Here is a 19,612-nt window from a genome sequence, read left to right as displayed (position 1 = left end):
TGTGTTTTACAAAACATCCATTAACACAAATCTCTTTAAATCAATCAATCCTTTGTTGGTCCCCCACCTCATTTGAAAAAGCACTTGGGTAGAAGTTCTTGGTGAGCTCTTGGGATTCTATAAGAAATGTGAGAAAGTGTAAATCACCAGAGAGATTATTGAAAAATAAAATACAGCATACTCACATATGCTTTTCACTAGAGACAATTAATATATTCTGAAAAACTGGTAGAAATTGCATCCTCTTTGGTTTGCTACCTTGCAATCAATGAAAAGTTATTTGTATATGATTTACAGAGATAAATACTTTGCATCACATTTTCAATAGGTACCTTTTCAAATCTCCCTTTTTATCTTGGCTCTTGAAATAAAATGTCATTTCTTTATGCTACAACTTCATATAGATCCAATAGTTTTCAGTATCTTGCCTATGCAGAATTTATTTGATCAATAAACACTTTGTCTCAAGCAGTTTTCCTTTTACAGTTTATCCTAAAGCATGGTAAATACTATAAATTCCCTCAAAATCATAATTTTTATTCTGCCATTATTACTTTTATAAATAATTCAAGGCAGTGAGCATACTTAATACTCCTTTCTCAAACATAAGAGCATAAGATGTTACTTCAAGCTCAGAAACAGATATTAAAATAAATTGCAGCATTATTCAACATTTTTCAGAAAAGGTGAAGCCCTGATTTTCTCTATCAACCCAATATAACTTAATATTTTATATTTAAATATAACAATGTATTTCTCTATGCTAAATACTGTAGTAGAGGATGTTTTGATCTGCTTAATTTTTGAAAGAAGCATGCCAATACCGAAATTTTCAAAACTGTTCAATTTTTTTTTTAAAAAAAAGTAGGAAAGAAACTTGGAAAGCTTTAAGAACTTGGAGAGGTTTCAGCCTAAGGGAACTATTTTAATATGGAGACTGGTATTACATTGATGCATATATAATTTAATATATTAAAAGGAGCACAATCTTCAACAGACAAGCAGCACCTTATTTTAGAACCTACGGGCCTCTCAAATGTATGAAGAAAATGATATCCTTAGTTCATGCATTTTGTCAGATTTTTCATTTCAGATGTAAACCTAAAATTTATTTTAGGTTAATTTTATAAATAAATTCTGAAGAACTTCCTCTCTCCCTCCCTCCCTTCCTCTTTCATCCACTCATTCCTCCATTTAGTCATCCTAGGTGTGCCCTCTAATTTGTCTAAGTTTTCTTAGATGATCAAAATTCTTATTTTTGTAGAGTTTTTTTTAAGTAGAAGTACTGAATTTGTATGTCAAAGCAACAGCTTTAGCATTCTGAACAAAAGAGAACAACATTCTCTGAACAGGAACGTATTCCTTCATGAGACCACTGTTCTACTGGTTGCTTTCATTATCAGGAAATTCTTCCTAATGTCTAACTCAGTGATTCCCAACCATTTTTTGGCCATGCCCTACCTAAGCATCCCTAAAATCCTGATGCCCACTCTCTCCCTTGACATATAATTCTTAATTTACTCAAAAAGTGAATTGTATTCATGCGGAGGAAGCCTAAAAGGCCAGTAACTTGGTATAAACAAGGTTTTCAAATTTCCCCCATTAAAAATCAAATTTCCCCCCTGTGGGGCCTGGGCTCCATGTTGGAAATCACTGGTCTAACCTGAATTTCACACTACTGGTCCGTTCTATGATGCAACAGGAAACAATCCACGGTATACGGCAACCCTTTAGATATAAGGATATGCCTATTGTTAGATATCAGTTCTAACTACAGTGGTTTCTATCAAAGATCCTAATCATATTGGTCGAAGGGTCTGACAGCTCCCTATAAAAGGGCTGCTGTCAGACTCAACCTTCGCTGGATTGTTCTCACTTGTTGTATTCAATAAAGAGCTGTTGTTATTGTTAAGCCTGAGTGTGCCTAACCATTACCCAATCTAACACCTATCATAATTCTTTCAGTCCTTTCTTCTGCCAAATAAACATACCTAGTTCCTTAAATTGTTCCTTACAGGAAATCTCAGTCTAAAAAGCACATTAAAAACATGTTCAAAGGACAACCATCTGTCTGAAATGCTTCGGCATCCCCTGCCTGAAGTAGAGGCTTGAGTTAAAAAATTTGAGATCCCTTCTGACTTAATGAATCATTTGAGGGAATTCCTAGCAGAGATAACTATTTTGGTAGACCCTGTTATAGAAGCCAAGGGCATCAGCAGAGCTACATTCTGCAACTAGGAAATGCTCACTATTTAATTAACACAATAGCTACAATAATCCATTGTTCTAACCCCATGATGGCGAACCTATGGCACGGGTGCAGGGGTGGCTTCCTGCAAGTTCTAACCTCTTCTATAGAAGAGGTTCCACAAATCTACAGTGCTGTTTAGAACTGGTTTCAGCTCCCTCCCCCCGCCCGGACAGAGATTTCAATAATCTCTGTCCGCACCACACTTGCCCCGCCCACCGCTCACTGATTGGCTGGCTCACCAAACACCCTGCCCACCTCTAAGAGTCCTATCTAAACTGTAAAGTCTTAAAGCTGTCAAGTTTGAAATCCCTGGGGTTATTTTTCTAAAGGGTTAGGGGTGCAAGGGTCTTGTATCTTGACAGCTTTAAGACTCACATGCTTCAAATACCAGAGTTTCTGAGCCAACATTTTGGTTGTTAAGCAAGAACGTTGTTAAGTGAGTTTCACCACATTTTACAAGTTGGCCATGCCTACCCAGTCACATGAATGGCAAGCCACGCCCACCCGGTCACATGGCCAGCAAGCCACTCTCACAAAGCAGGCCATACCTACAGAAAAGGTTCTAAAAAATTTTGAAACCTATCACTGCACGGGTGCCACAGGTGGCACATGGAGCCATATTTGCTGCCATGGCAGAGCTTGGCAGCCCTCAGCTCTGCTGTGTATCTGGGCATCAGCTAGCTGATTTTTGGCCTTCTGGCAGGTCAGGGGAAGGCATTTTCACCCTCCCCAAGCTTCAGGAAAATCTCTGGAGCCTAGAGAGGGTGAAAATCAGTCCAAATGGGCCAACCGGAAGTTTGTTCCTGAACTTCCAGTTGGGCCGTTGGGCCATTTTCTCCCTTCTCAGGCTTCAGGAAAGCCTCCAGAACCCAGGGAGGGCAAAAATTCCCGTCCGTGCGTGGGGGTCGTGCGCATATGCATGGGGGATTCGCTCATGCATGCATGGGTGAGAGGTCACTTGTGCATGTGTAGGTGGGTGGGCATGCACGCATGTGCAAAAGCGGGCACACAAACACACAAACAGTTTTGACACACCTTTAGAAAAAGGTTAGTCATCACTGTTCTAACCTGTTGTGGAAATGTAAATGTGAGGAATTCTCACCTTCAGGAATAACTAGAATTGAGATAAGTGTGACAGCCAGTAGTACATCTGATATGTGGACCTGGATTAGCAACAGCAATAACAATAGCAGTTAGACTTATATACCGCTTCATAGGGCTTTCAGCCATCTCTAAGCGGTTTACAAAGTCAGCATATTGCCCCCAACAATCTGGGTCCTCATTTTACCCACCTCAGAAAGATGGAAGGCTGAGTCAACCTTGAGCCAGTGAGATTTGAACCGCTGAACTGCAGATAACAGTCAGGTGAAGTGGCTGCAGTACTGCACTCTAACCACTGCGTCACCTCGGCTCTATGTATGGATTCTAGTAGCTACAGTGGCAGCAATTCACAAAAAGGCTTTGCAATATTAAATCTGTTCCCCTCCTCCAACCCCCAACACCTGCCATTTTAGGAAACCTAGTTTAGAATGGAAGTTCCATTCCATTCAAACTTTTCTCTTTCTGTTATTGCTGTTGTAGTGCATTGCTCACTATGTGCAGTGCTAACTTAAATCTCACACAATATTTAGGAAAAGAGTAAAGTGGCTTTTCCTTCTTCTTGTTGTTGTTAATTTTCATGGGTTTTACATTTCATTATTGTTTTAAAAGTAGGCACTTTTTATTTGGCTCCCAAACTAGTAAATAGCATGGCAATAACTGCAGCATCATTGAAGTTTTCTCCAAGAATTCTTTTTCCCTCTCTATTTTCTCCTTGTCTCTTTTATTAGAACTGTTGTGAGGACAACGGACGATTCAGTTTATTTTGTTCTCTGCTATCCACAGTTTTATAAGTGCAGCTGGAAATGTATTGACTAGATTTCAACCTCTACAGGGGTTTTTACACATACTTGAGACACATGACAAACATACGGCCCTTCAAAGTAGGATGCATTGAAGATACTCACAACTGCACATACATCACACAGATACACACACAGTGTTTTCCACTGCATGATCATTTTTGGAAGCTTCGACCACATTGCTAGTCTTGCCACCACCAACTTCTACTCTGATCTCCTGCATTAGCCCACATACCTTGGCTTTCTTGCTTCCTGCTGTTGAGGTGCTCCTAGTTTCCTACAGATCAAAGGGACTAAACAATTCTCCAAGAGCAAAATTAAAGAGTCCATCTTGAGTATCTATTGGATCCTGTTTTTACACCAACACACACACACATGTCCACATGCACTAATTTTAAAAAACTGACACAACTGAACACACTCCTTCAAATGATTCCTTCCAGATGAAGCACATTTCCCGGTTTGCCATTGTGTTAGGCTTATATAGTGTGGCAGTTGCCATGGAAACTCGTTTTGTGTTGATTTTTTTAAAAAAGCAGTCAGTTTTGTCAATAAGTGCACATACTAGATTACTTGTCTCAGTTGTCAGGGTGAATTATGCCCCTTTTGCTTTGGCATAATTTCCCGTATTTATTGGAAACAGCAAAGTCTGTTTATTACTTGGATGAGCGCCTCTGCCCTTCCTGGCACACGATGCTCTCCTGTACAATCAGGTGACGCAAATCTATTTACCCTCCCAGTAATGAAGAACGAGTTTACTTAATCGGAAGAGTATAAAGAGAACTACATGGGAAATTGCCATTTTTTCCTGGCACCTAGGAAACAAACACGACAAACGTAATTTCCCACCATGATTTAGGAAAGAGGCTCCTGTTTTAGAGCAGATTTTAAAAAATCTGCCTAGCTAGCCTCTGCTGACGGGAGGAAATGAAAAGCAAACGGCTACAGTGACATTTTGCAATGGGAAGTACAGGCTCTCTCTCCAGCGTGCGCCTTCACCAAAGTGAGAATGGAGCAGGAATACACTTAAGGTAAATGTGTGACTGGCAAGTTTTTCAATGAAGTGACCTATTAGATGTCATGAGCTATTATTATAATACCGGGAAGAGCCCAAAATGAGAAATTTCTAATATAATCAGAAGTCTTTGGGCCTTCTGATACGCAGAAAGGAAATTGGGTTTTACTGTTACATTGCAAAAGGCCATTAACATCAAAATCTATATTCAGAGCCACTTCTTCAACCTTATAGTAGTCTAAACCATGTCCTGCAGAATTCATCTGTCAATATAACAAGTACAGTGGATAATAACAGTAGCTTTTACACGGTAGGTAATAACAGTGGGAAACTGGCAATAGAGAAATGCTATAATACAGAACTTTCTTTCGTAATGATGAATTTCTATAGAAGAAAATGCTGTGTTTGGGAAGATTAGATACTAAGATTGCCCAGTGAAGTGACTCGGATGGAGGTTCACACATGCTCATAAGACCAGGACAGGACTTCAGTGGCCATGTTGAGCCTTCAAAACATGTGGCTGCCTCAAAATTCCAAGGGTCTCTATTAATCCTATCCAATATTGCAACCAGAATGATCCACTTTAAGGAAAGTTGCCCACTTTTGGAAGAAGGGCTCACTCCAGATTCAAGAGAGACCATTAAGATCTTTGCAACTGTGAATCACAGTTAATACCTAGACAGCAGACATGCAATGCTGCCGTGGTAAGATGTATTTTATTTCTATTCAAGATGTAATAATTATTCATACATCTGTGTTCATATGTTTAAACTGACCGGTTAGATTGGATAGAATAGAAAAACAGAGTTGGAAGGGACCTGGAGGTCTTCTAGTCCAACCCTCTGCTTAGGCAGAAAACCTTACACCACTTCATACAAATGGTTATCCAACATCTTCTTTAAAACTTCCAGTGTCAAAGCATTCACAATTGATTAATTGTTCTAAGTGTCAGGAAATTTCTTCTTAGTTCTAAATTGTTTCTCTCCTTGATTAGTTTCCACCCATTGCTTCTTGTCCCGCCCTCAGGTGCTTTGGATAATAGCTTGACTCTCTCTTCTTTGTGGCAGTGCCATCTATAAAACATTTTGTATAAGTTTTCTTTATAGGCTGTTGACATGGTTAATTTATAGTTCGTTCCCCATAGTTGTTGCCACTTTTCCAGCTCCATCATGTGGCCACAATTCTTTGCCCAAGTTAACATTGTATCTTTAACCACTTCTTCTTCTAAGCTAGTTCTTAATAGGTAGCTATATAGTTTCTTAATTATTTTTTCTTCCGTTCCCATAAATATCTTATCCAGCTCCGAAGTTCCTAAGTAAAAACCGTATTCCCTTTTATCTTTTTCATATCTTGATTGTATTTGCAATTGTGGAAACCATCCTATATCAATCCCTTGTTTTTCTAATTCTTGTTTTTGTTTTAATTCCCCCCCTTTCTGTTAAAATATGTTTATATCTAATGATATTTTTTGTACTACTAATATTTGGATGTGCCAATGCTTCCATTGTTGAAAGCCACATTGTTGAAAGCCATTCTTCATTTGTTTTAGCCTCCAGTCCCCTAATCATCTTTGTTGCTCTCCTCTGAACTCTTTCTAGAGTCTCAATGTCTTTTTTACATCGTGCCAACCAAAACTGGATGCAGTATTCCAAGCTTTACCAAGGCATTATAAAGTGGTATTAAGAGTTTATGTGATATTGATTCTATCTCTTTGATGAATTAGGACTTTTCTTCCTCTTTCTTCATGGTGCCATTTGTTTCTGCATTAGAGTTCACTTCCAATGTTGCTGGGTTTTTAAAGAAAACATAACAGTTCTGAACATCTTTGCTAAAAAAAATTACTTTGAAATTGGGTGAATGGATCAAGAATTCTTTGGGAGCGTTGGGATTCTGCAGACATCCTTTCTTCTAGACCAGATAGCAGTTATCTTTCCTATTGTACCTTTGCTTTTCTCTATTTGATTTCATAGAAAATAAATTGTCAGTACTGTTTGTGGAAGAATAAGAACATAAGAAGAAACTTCAATAGAAAGCCAAAATACTATCTTGTCCATTGGGCTGGTTTATTGGGGCCCATCAGAAGCAGACAAAAAATCCATATGCAGGAAGTCACACCTTCCAATTTGCCTTCCCCAATACTCCGCATCTGCCAAAAGAGGTAATATATAGATGTCATGATTAGCACTCATCAATAGCACTATCTCCCCTGAATTGGTTTAATTTCCCTTTAAAGCTATCACAGTTGGTTGCCATCATTTCATCTTGAGGTCATGGCTTAATTATGTGCTCTGTGGAAAAAAAATGTCCTTCCTTTTGTTTGATTTAAATCTCCCACCTTTCTGATCTAAGTGCTACTGTTATGGATTATATCATTAGGCTTTAAATGCCTTTTTATAGCACTTATATGAGATACACTATTATCTTTTAAATTACTGGTGCATCTTGGGTAATGTTACACCTTTTATCTTTAGAAGGGAGTTACATGGCTGCATATACAACACTATGCAACAGGGAACTTTTCATGTCATTGCCAAACTTTTGCTCACAATGTACCTTATTGCTTTTCTATTTTGTGAAACTGAATTGAATTTATTTGGGCTTGCTTATACATATAAATTATAGATATAGATGAAGTAGATATAGATAAATATAGATATAAATTATATAGATACACTATAAATGAGAGAAAGAGAAGATGGATAGCTAGATACCATGTTTTCCTGAAAATAAGACAGGGTCTTATTTTCTTTTGATGCCCAAAATAAGCGTTTGGCCTTATTTTTGGGGAGGTCTTATTATTTTTTAGTTGTAGGAGACGGCAAGTGTGGTCACCTCATGGCTGCTGCTGTATTGCAATATTTTGGGGAGGGCTTATTTTCAGGGAAACAAGATAGATAGATAGATAGATAGATAGATAGATAGATGGATGGATGGATGGATGGATGGATGGATGGATGGATGGATGGATGGATGGATGGATGGATGGATGCTATAAGACAGTTGTTAAGTGTCAACATTTTACAACCATTCTTGCCACAGTTGTTAAGTTACTGTTACTGTTATTGTTACTGCAGTTATCAAGTAAGTAGGATGGTTGTGAAGGGAATCTGACTTCCCCATTGACTTTGCTTGTGAGAAGGTCACAAAAGATGATCACATGGTGCCAGGACACCATCATAAATATGAGTCAGTTGCCAAGCATCCAAATTCTGATCACATGACCATGGGGGGTTGTCAGCATGAAAAACATGTCACTTTTTTCAGTGCTATTATAGTTTTGAATAGTCACTAAACAAATGTCATATGTTGAGGACTACCTGTACTATCTTAGTAAAAAAAAGGAGTGTTTTAGAAGCCATGATTTAGATAAATAACCCAACTTTTACAATATTCCCTATCAAATTTCCAGCTCTAAAGTAGCTAAGATGTTGAGTTATAAGCCTTTGTTGCTACTTCTAGATGCTGTCTTTACATTGCCTTCATTTTTCTTTCCTGCCTGAATTAGAAATAAGTCATTTTAACAGAAGATTTATTATTTTAGGACAATCTTTAAAGCATTAAAGGCTTTCACTTAACCTCTACTACAACCCAGAATCAAATTAACCTCTGTCACATAAAAGGAACTGTTGTGCTTTTCATATAAAATGTATGAAAGGTGTCACATTTTGCCTCACCATCAGTGTTTACTCACAACTAGTCCATAATATTACAGATAGATAGATAGATAGATAGATAGATAGATAGATAGATAGATAGGTAGGTAGGTAGGTAGGTAGGTAGGTAGGTAGGTAGGTAGGTAGGTAGGAAGGTAGGTAGGTAGGTAGGTAGATAGAAAGATAGATAGATGATAGATAGATAGATAGATAGATAGATAGATAGATAGATAGATAGATAGATAGATAGATGATAGACAGACAGACAGACAGACAGACTATATTGCCAAAAGTATTCGCTCACAACTGGTTCTGATTATGTGAATTGGTGAACAAATACTTTTGGCAATATAGTGTAGATAGATATATGAATGTCATTGTTCTCTAATCTCCCCTGACTGATTTTTAATAGAAACTACAAATAAATTGTTTTAATATTTGTTGGCTGTTCAAACTTGAGGAAATACAATAATGAATAGTAATGAATGATTTGCACCTGCTGTTTATATACAGCATCATAACATTGAACAATAAATAGCTTTGAAGCTGCACTCTTCCAGCAATACAAAGAATGAATAAAAAAAGCTTCTCTAAATCACCTTGCATCAGAGCACATTATACCTTCAGTGGTCTATAGTTCCTTTGAAATTATGCACCCCTCAGGTAAGTTGCAAATTGGTCACCACTTTTGAAAACTTCCTGTTTTCAGAACAGACATACCTGTTCCCCAAAAGGACTACCTTTTTTTCTCCTCTAAAATTCCTCTCAAGGTCTCAGGATGCACTTTTTCCAAGGTTTCCATAGTGCTGAGATGATGAAGATGAGACAAGGAAGACCCAGGTTGAAGTTCACCTTCCACCTCTCTTTCTTTTCTTCTCTTCTCTCTCTGTCTCTGTCTTTCTGTGTGTCTGTGTGTGTCTCTCTCCCTGTCCCTGCCTGCCTCCCCTCCCTCTCTCTCTCACACACAAAATTTGTGCTACATAAATTGACTCTATAAGAAATCTCAATTTGTGTAATGTTAGGAGTAACTCAATTTCTGAATCTTTTCAACAGTAGAAAGGCTATTCAATATCTCTTTTTTTATAAAAAAAATCCCCTTTTCTACCTTTGTCCTCTTGTCATAAACCTCCTACTCTTGGATTTACTGAACTTTCTGCTATCTGCTCTTAATCAGTTCTCCTCTGCCTGGACTTTCTTTTTCAGCTCTATAGCTGACTTGCTCCAATCACTCTTGATCTATAGTAGTCTAAGAATTCACTCTCCTTATCTATACAGCCTTTGCCCCCCTCACTTTCTCACTCTTCTTTCTTTTTTTCTTCTAGCCATTATTACGGATAGGAACTTGATGATACCTGCTAGTCATCCTTGACAGGTACGTATATGATTGCTAGCAATCAAGCTAATGGTCAAACATTCTCATTTATAACTGCCCTCATTTATAACTGCCCTGATTCAACTGCCCTGGTGGCAATAGGAAGAAGTGAAGGAGAGTCATAGAGGCTTGTTACAACTTTTAACATTGTCATTTGTGCTAAAGAATATCTGAACTTGAAGGGACCTTTGAGGTCTTCTAGTCCAACCACCTGCTTAAGTACGAGACCCTATATTATTTCAGACAACTGGTTGTCCAATTTCTTCTTTAAAAAGTGTTTGCCCAATCTCTTCTTTAAAACTTCCTGTATTGGGGGCATCCACAACTTCTGGAGGCAAGTTGTTCCGCTGGTTAATTGTTCTAACTGTTAAGAAATGTCTTCTTAAATCTAGGTTGCTTCTCTCCTTGATTAGTTTCCACCCATTGCTGCTTGTCCTGCCCTCAGGTGCTTTGGAGAATAGCTTGACTCCCTCTTCTTTGTGGTACCAATGCCATTGCACTCTTCAGAATTAACAAAGTGCAAAATTGTTCCAAACTGCATATAACAGTGCCATAGAGATTAAGAAAGATTAGCTTGCTTGAAATATTCAAAAACTTTTATTTAGATGAAAGGGGTTGTTATTATTATACAATTATATCACAGCGGCCAGTTGTTTCACTGGATTTGGCATTGGTTACTAGTCGGGCCCCACCCAGGGGCCTAGGACGTCGTAACGTATTTTCGTAATATGCGTGCAGATCCAAGCAGTGCGGCTTTTTCCATTTGACTGATGGTGATTTTGTCAATTTTTAACTGTTATTATTATTATTATTATTATTATTATTATTATTATTATTATTATTATTATTATTATTATTATTATTAAGCAACAACAGAATTGTATCACAGCGGCCAGTTGTTTCGCCGGATTTGGCATTGATTACTAGTCGGGCCCCATCCAGGGGCCTAGGACGTCGTAATGTATTTTGGTAATATGCGTGCAGATCCAAGCAATGCGGCTTTTTGCATTTGACTGATGGTGATTTTGTCAATTTTTAACTGTTTTAAATGTAATTCCAGTGCTTTTGGAATAGCACCCAGTGTGCCAATTACCACTGGAATTACCACTGCTGGTTTGTGCCATAATTGTTGAATTTCGATTTTTAAGTCCTGGTATTTTGCGATTTTTTCATGTTCCTTCTCGGCGACCCTCCTATCACCTGGTATTGCGATGTCTATGATTGTGACCTTATTTTTCTCAACCAGTGTGATGTCTGGTGTATTATGTGCCAGTATTTTGTCCGTTTGTATACGGAAATCCCACAAGATCTTGACCATCTGATTTTCAGTGACTTATGTTCCCACCAGTATGTTGCTGTTTTAATATTATAATTTTTGCACAAATTCCAATGGATCATTTGCGCTACTGAATTGTGCCGCAATTTATAATCAGTCTGCACGATTTTTTTACAGCAGCTGAGTATGTGTTCAACACTTTCATCAGCTTCTTTGCAAAGTCTGCATTTGGCATCATCAGAGGATTTTTCGATTTTGGCCTTAATGGCATTTGTGCGGATAGCTTGTTCTTGCGCAGCCAGGATTAGTGACTCTGTTTCTTTCTTTAATGTACCTGTTGTTAACCATAACCAAGTTTGTTCACTGTCCACTTTATCTTTTATTTTTTCCAGAAATTGGCCATGCAGTGCTTTGTTCTGCCAACTCTCCATTCTTGATTTTATCACATCTTTTCTGTATTCTTGTTTCGTCTGTTGGGCCTTCAGTAGATTTTTGTTCTTTACTTCGATTAATTGGTCCTTTCCAGGTGATGTCCAATTCTTTATTGTTGTTGTTGTTGTTGTTGTTGTTGTTATTATTATACAATTGTATCACAGCGGCCAGTTGTTTCGCCGGATTTGGCATTGGTTACTAGTCGGGCCCCACCCAGGGGCCTAGGACGTCGTAACGTATTTTCGTAATATGCGTGCAGATCCAAGCAGTGCGGCTTTTTGCATTTGACTGATGGTGATTTTGTCAATATTTAACTGTTTTAAATGTAATTCCAGTGCTTTTGGAATAGCACCCAGTGTGCCAATTACCACGGGAATTACCACTGCTGGTTTGTGCCATAGTCGTTGAATTTCGATTTTTAAGTCCTGGTATCTTGCGATTTTTTCATGTTCCTTCTCGGCGACCCTGCTATCACCTGGTATTGCGATGTCTATGATTGTGACCTTATTTTTCTCAACCAGTGTGATGTCTGGTGTATTATGCGCCAGTATTTTGTCGGTTTGTATACGGAAATCCCACAAGATCTTGACCATCTGATTTTCGGTGACTTTTTCAGGCTGATGTTCCCACCAGTTTGTTGCTGTTTTAATATTATAATTTTTGCACAAATTCCAATGGATCATTTGTGCTACTGAATTGTGCCGCAATTTATAATCAGTCTGCGCGATTTTTTTACAGCAGCTGAGTATGTGATCAACAGTTTCGTCAGCTTCTTTGCAAAGTCTGCATTTGGCATCATCAGAGGATTTTTCGATTTTGGCCTTAATGGCATTTGTGCGGATAGCTTGTTCTTGCGCAGCCAGGATTAGTGACTCTGTTTCTTTCTTTAATGTACCTGTTTTTAACCATAACCAAGTTTGTTCCCTGTCCACTTTATCTTTTATTTTTTCCAGAAATTGACCATGCAGTGCTTTGTTCTGCCAACTCTCCATTCTTGATTTTATCACATCTTTTCTGTATTCTTGTTTTGTCTGTTGGGCCTTTAGTAGATTTTTGTTCTTTACTTCGATTAATAGATGTTCTTGACTTTCTTTTAAATAATCAGCCAGTGCATGTTTTTCTTCTTCAACTGTTTGCTTCACTTGTAATAATCCTCTGCCACCTGATTTTCGGGGCAGATATAGTCTATCAGTATCACCACGTGGATGTAAACTGTAGCGCATTGTCATTAGTTTCCTGGTTTTTCGGTCCAAAAGGTCCAAATCAGTTTGTGTCCAGTTAACTATGCCAGCTGTGTATCTTATAACTGGTATTGCCCAGGTATTTATGGCCTTGATTGTATTTCCACCATTCAATTTAGATTTCAAAATTTTCCTAACTCTGTTGGTGTACTCTCGTCTGACAATAGTTTTTACTTCTCCATGCTTGATGTTATCCAACTGCAGAATGCCTAAGTATTTGTAGGCTTCATTTTCTTTGCATTTAATTAGTTGGCCATTGGGCATTTCAATTCCCTCAGATGCAGTGATTTTGCCCCTTTTTATGGATACAGTGGCACATTTTTCCATGCCAAACTGCATTGAAATATCGGTGCTGAATACTCGGACTGTATTTGTCAATGATTGGATTTCTATTTCTGACTTTCCATAGAGTTTCAAATCATCCATATATAGTAAATGCGAAATTTTTTCAGCTTTTTTGGCTGTTTGGTAGCCTAATTTCATTTTTTTTAAGATTACTGATAGTGGGATCATTGCGATGATGAAGAGAAGAGGTGAAAGTGAATCACCCTGGAAAATTCCTCGCTTGATGTTAACCATTCCGTAGCTCTCATTCCCTACTGCCAACTCAGTTCTCCATTGTTTCATTGCCTTTTCAGTAAAGGATGTAATATTTTTGCTAATGCCAGTTGTTTCTAAGCATTTTATGATCCAACTATGTGGCAGTGAGTCAAATGCCTTTTTGTAATCAATCCAGACCATATTCAAGTTCGTTTTTCTGTTCTTACAATTTTCTAATATCATTTTATCAATTAGAAGCTGATCTTTTGTGCCCCTGCTCCTTCTTTTGTTGCCTTTTTGCTCTACTGGCAAGATGTTGTTTGTTTCCAAATAATCCATCATGTTATCTGCAATAATGCCTGTGAGTAATTTGAAGGTTGTTGGCAAGCATGTTATTGGTCTATAGTTTTCAGGTGTTGTTCCTTTAGTTGGATCTTTCTGAATCAAGTATGTTTTTCCAGTTGTCAACCATTCATCAATTTGGCCCTTTTGTAAAATTTCATTCAGTTGCCTGGCCAATATTGCATGTAAACTGGTCAGATATTTGAGCCAGAAACCATGTAATTGGTCCTTTCCAGGTGATGTCCAATTCTTTACCTTTTTAACTCGATTTTTGACCATCTCAGTTGTTATTTCTAATACTTGCATTTGTTTGTTGCCAATGCTTTTCTCAAAGTCATGTATCCACTTTGCTTCCTTGTTGTAGTCCTTTGCATTTTCCCACAATTCTTTCCAGAATTCAACTGTGGCCTGTTTTTCTGGTTTTTCACTTTTGGTGTCACCATTTACATTAAGACTTTGATAAAAACGCCGTTGGTCTGATCGAAATTGCTGATTTTGTTTATATTGGATGATTCGTGCCTCATATCTTTCAATTTTTCTAGCTGTTGCTGTTATCTGCTGTTTTACAATCTCTACAGCTTCATTGATGTTTCTTGTATCCAATCTATATCTCCTGATTAGCCGATCTATGATTTTGTTGTTTTTAAGCCGTTGCTCATGCATGTTCTTTAAGTTACTAGCATCTGCCCTTAATTTTTTGATTTTTTGTTCTAAACGGATTTTCCACTTTGGCTTTGATGCTTTTTCTGTTGTGTGACTAGGTACTTTAATTTTAATGTCTAGTTCATTAGTGACTATTACAGCTGCGCTGTACATTAACTGGTTTGTTTCCAAGATTGATCCCGGTTCAATTGTTGAAAACACTGCATTAACCATTTTCATGATAGGGGCCAAAATTTTCTTAGGCACAGTTTTTAGTGATGGTAAACGTTGCCTTTCCTCATTAAGCAGAAAATGCTCCATGATCTTATCCTTCAATTCTTTTTGTTTTTTAGTTAGTTCATCAGTTGGTTCGGTGATAACTGGTTCTAGTGGTGGTGATGTTATTTCCTCCCCGAGAGCTTCTTCTGGGAGTTCTACTATAATGTCTTTAGTTGTGTCTTGAATATCAGTTGTTTCCGCTTGTGATATTGTTTTTGGGGTTTTGCAATTTGCCTGAATTTCCTCATGTTCAACTTCACTAAACACTTTATTCCGTATAATAAATCGCCTTTGATCTGCTAGTCGTTGTTCACTAACATTTGAATCTGGATATTGTTGTTTCCATAATTCATACATTCGCTTTAAATAGCCTCTTTTTTCTGGCTCTGAGTTGTAGTAACAGGCCATTATGGCACGGTTTTCATCTGCACTATATTTTTGTCGTTTTGTTGGCTGGTCCACTTGTAGCCCACTTGTCGACGGATGTCCAGGGACCCCAACATCCACCGCGGCCCTTGTTAACCCGCGCGACGACCGATGCGGTATGGAATTCTTATTTGTTTTTTTCACCATATTGTATGGGTTGGCGGGGTTTTTTTTACGGGACCAGATGCCAACCTGACCCCAACCTTCCTCCTTTCTCATCCGGGCTTGGGACCGGCAACGGCGGAGTTGTTGTTGTTGTTGTTGTTGTTGTTGTTATTATTATTATTATTATTATTATTATTATTATTATTATTATTATATCAGAGTGAACTAAACAAACTAGCAACTGACAACCAGGCTGCTATGTAGACTTTCCTGGTTTTCAAAATACATAGCAACGAAGACATGAAACCTCTTCATGTTCAAAAGAACAGGTTAACATTTGGAAGCTGCTGAGGCAAATATATCCTTAATTTGCTGTTTTATTTGCATTTGCAGGAATAAGCATCCTGGAAGTGAAGCAAAAGAAGCACAGATATACACAGATCCTTTAGGCTGGTGATGTGAAGAATAAAAGAGATTTAAATGGGCTAAACATCAGAGAGGAGAGGAGCTGGATTGAGAGAGAAAGAGACAAAGAAGGTGGTTGTCAAACCAATTAGACAACATTGTCTGCTGAAGAATGATAGCTGGTTCTGAGGTGAACCAAAGAGAATTTGCAGGTTGTCAGATGAATAATTATCAAAGCTGGAGAAGGAGCAAGCTCTGAGGATCAGACTACCTTGCGCAGAATTTCCAAAGGGAGAAGAGTCCAAAAACTCTGATAGAATGTTTCAGTCCAACAAATGTTTTATTAAACATCATAAGCAAGTTTGCAGTTGGTTAAGACTCACATGGGAAACAATCAAGAAAGTTTCAGAGCTAGAAATGGATAGGTTAACACTAAAGATAAAAGACAAAGAAGATACAGAATATGTTTTAACATGTGATTTGTTCTATCAATAGATAATAGAGGTACAAATTAAAAGTTGAAAGATTATTAATATGTATAAACAAATAATATCACTACTACTATTACTATGTATAAGTAAGTTGGCCCAGATAATGCACTGTTTATTAAGCACCAATGTTAAAGAAAAATGTATAAATGTATAAATGTATAGATAGATAGATAGATAGATAGATAGATAGATAGATAGATAGAGATAGATAGATAGATAGATAGATAGATGTATTTATTTATTATTTGTTTCCTTGTTTGTTTGTTTATAAAATAAACTTCCAGAGCTTTTAACTGGGGAGAATCCCATACTATCTAGCAAAGAAGCAATGAGAATATTTCTACAATTTCCCTAAAATAATATGGCTGTTCCTATGATGTTTCCAGCAGCCCAGCTGAGACTATAATTTTTATCATTACTGGAGCATTTAGCAACCCAGCTGCAAGAAAGCAACATGACTGGGGATCCAATGCATAAATCCAGTATATCCAAGCTTGTAATCCAAACATATCAAATTGGGAAGCAAAATCATGATCGGGCAACTATATAAACAGATAACACCTGCAGTTGTTAGTAAAAATGTTTTTTAAGTAATCAAGATACATTGGGGTGTGATTCCCAAATTATTTCTTTACTTATTCACATTTCTAAGTTCACCCAACTCATTAACAAAGCTGTACATTACAAAACTCAACAACTATAAAGCAAATGATCTGAATAAATCCAATTTAGATTTTTTTTAAATGTTCCCAATCTCATGCATTTCCAAAGTGTAGTGTTTATTTTGTCACATATAACTGATCTGCAATTATAAAGGGAGGATAAAATCTTTTCATACCTTGATATGTGCTCTTCCCGTAAATTCTGTCAGTGCCGTAACCAGACAGACTATAAAAGCTTTTATGAGAAAATATGGTTGAGGACAGAGATAGCTGGCATTTAAATTAGCCAAGTGAGAGAAACTACTCTTATTCATTCCCCAGATGAATATATATATACATACATACATACATACATACATACATACATACATACATACATACAAAGTTTATATATAACATATATTGTTAGTACTCTGACCAGCCTTACATAACCATGTTGACTTTTGCAGTGATTACAGGTAGTCCTCGACTTACAAGAATTAATTTAGTAACCGTTCAAACTTACAACAGCACTGGAAATAGTGATTTCTGACCATTTTTCACATTTACAACCATTGCAGCATCCCTATGGTCACATGATCAAACTTCAGAAGCTTGGCAACTGACTCATATTTATGACGATTGCAGGGGTCCAGAGTCATGTGATCCCCTTTTGCGACCTTCTGGCAATCAAAGTCAATGGAGAAGCCAGATTCATTTAAAAACCAGGTTACTAACAACTGCAGGGATTCATTTGACAACTGTGGCAAGAAAGGTCATCATATGGGGGAAAATTCACTTAACAATTGTCTCGTTTAGCAACCTAAATTTTGGTCTCAATTTGTAAACCTGTTTCTCATTTGTGGCACCATAAACAGCTGAGAAGTATTATTATTTATTTATTTATTAAGGCGTCATCATCTCATCACAGATGGAGATCAGTACCCTCACCACAGTCCAGGCCTTCCGCACAGCCCTCAAGATCTGGCTATCCCGTCAGGCCTGGGGATAGGATTTACTCTCACCCCGCCCGAATGTTGAGTGAATGTTGTGTTTTATGGTTAATTTTTTTTACTCACGTTTTTCTTTTATGTCTTGTCTTGCACTCCTTTCCCCCATTGTTGTAAGCCGCCCTGAGTCCCCCCAGGGAAAAGGGCGGCCTATAAATGTTCAATAAATCTACAAATCTACAAATTTGAGGTAGGTCTGTAGACCACAGGTTGGGGACACTGCTGAGGTTCTGTCCTATAAATGGGAATACAATTACAAATTCTACAGGCTGGAAATAAGTAGAAACTTGGTCAGCGAATTATGAGCCTCAGTGGCGCAATGGTTAGAGTGCAGTGTTGCAGGCTACTTCTGCTGCCTGCCGACTGCCTCCAATTTGACATTTCAAGTCTCACCAGGCTTAGGATTGACTCAGCCTTTCATCCTTCCAAGGTCGGTAAAATGAGGATGCAGATTGTTGGGGCCAATAGGCTGACTCTGTAAACCGCTTAGAGAATGCTGTAAAGCACTATGAAGCGGTATATAAGTGCTATTGCTTTTACTGAATGTTTATCATGTACAATAGGGTCAAAACAGGATCCTTAAATAAGTCAAGGAGCAATCAAATTGTGACATCAAAAAATCTTCTAGAATTTGAGAGTAAAATCAGGAGTTTCTGGTGTAGTCAAACAAGGTGAAGAGATTTTAGCTTGCTACACTGGGATTTACTATTGATGAGAGTTTATTTACATTCACCAGGCTGTGCAATCCTTTACCGATTGATTAAACAGCTATAGAAGTTCTGCTCCTGCCAGATATCAACTACTTACTGCACTTAAATGCCTTCAGCTTTAGTTGCATGCCCACTTGAGAAGCTGGGTTGGAGGCATGGATTCTTTTCGCAGAGCAGTTTCTGTTCTAGAAGAGACATTTGCCTCCAGCTCTCCTCCAGCAGGTACGAGTGATTCCCATCTCCAAAGGTCTTGGTCCCGAAGAGATATCACCACTACTTCCGTATCCAAAGATTCTTTGGAGGAAATGCTGACAGAATGTCAACTCCAGAATATTTCTAACATCTAATTAATCCATAAAACAGCCTTATTCTGTGTCACACCCTCAACACAGTCTACTCAAACCACCAGCAAAGATTCAAGCAGATGTTTTGTTTCCAGCCAGTTATATTAGAATCATTTATATGGAGACAATAAAAATGGAACTTGAATGAACTTGGCTTTGCTAATAGCATGGTATGCTATTTAAAAGTTCAAAGAAGGTGGAAGGGGCTTTTTTTTAAAAGTGTATTTCTTGACTATCTACTGACTTTTTCCCCTCCAGAAAAATACAAATGCCAGCCAAAGTTTGTTTCAGATAGCAATTATCCTACCAGTCATTTGCTGGTAGCAAAACATTCAAATTAGAATCCGGCAGGATCCATGGCATAATTATTTTTAACCTGTAATGATGAAGCTCCTCTTAAGGGTGCTTCCTATTCAGTGAAGGGCACACATTCCAAGAGAATGGAAATTGCAAACTAGACAGTGATATGACAGGTACACATTATAATGTCTTCATGCAGTACCTGATTATTTGCTATTGAGGATGAAGTAAGAAGC

At 37.9% G+C, this 19,612-nt stretch overlaps 1 long non-coding RNA gene across 1 annotated transcript; it reads left to right on the top strand.

Annotated features, from left to right (window-relative positions):
* Positions 1-4,934: 4,934 nt before the first annotated feature.
* On the top strand, positions 4,935-16,511 carry LOC148045028 (uncharacterized). Its single transcript, XR_015697166.1, has 3 exons — positions 4,935-5,183; positions 10,143-10,192; positions 15,869-16,511. It is a non-coding gene; the product is annotated as an uncharacterized LOC148045028 (long non-coding RNA).
* The last annotated feature ends 3,101 nt before the right edge of the window (positions 16,512-19,612 follow it).

Source organism: Thamnophis sirtalis, unplaced genomic scaffold (genome assembly GCF_051295495.1).
Source record: "Thamnophis sirtalis isolate CommonGarterSnake01/CBP01778 unplaced genomic scaffold, rThaSir2_p1.2 scaffold_6, whole genome shotgun sequence".
Taxonomy (NCBI): domain Eukaryota; kingdom Metazoa; phylum Chordata; class Lepidosauria; order Squamata; family Natricidae; genus Thamnophis; species Thamnophis sirtalis.
Note: the sequence above shows the minus strand (reverse complement) of the source record. Positions and strands in the feature narration are given on the sequence as shown.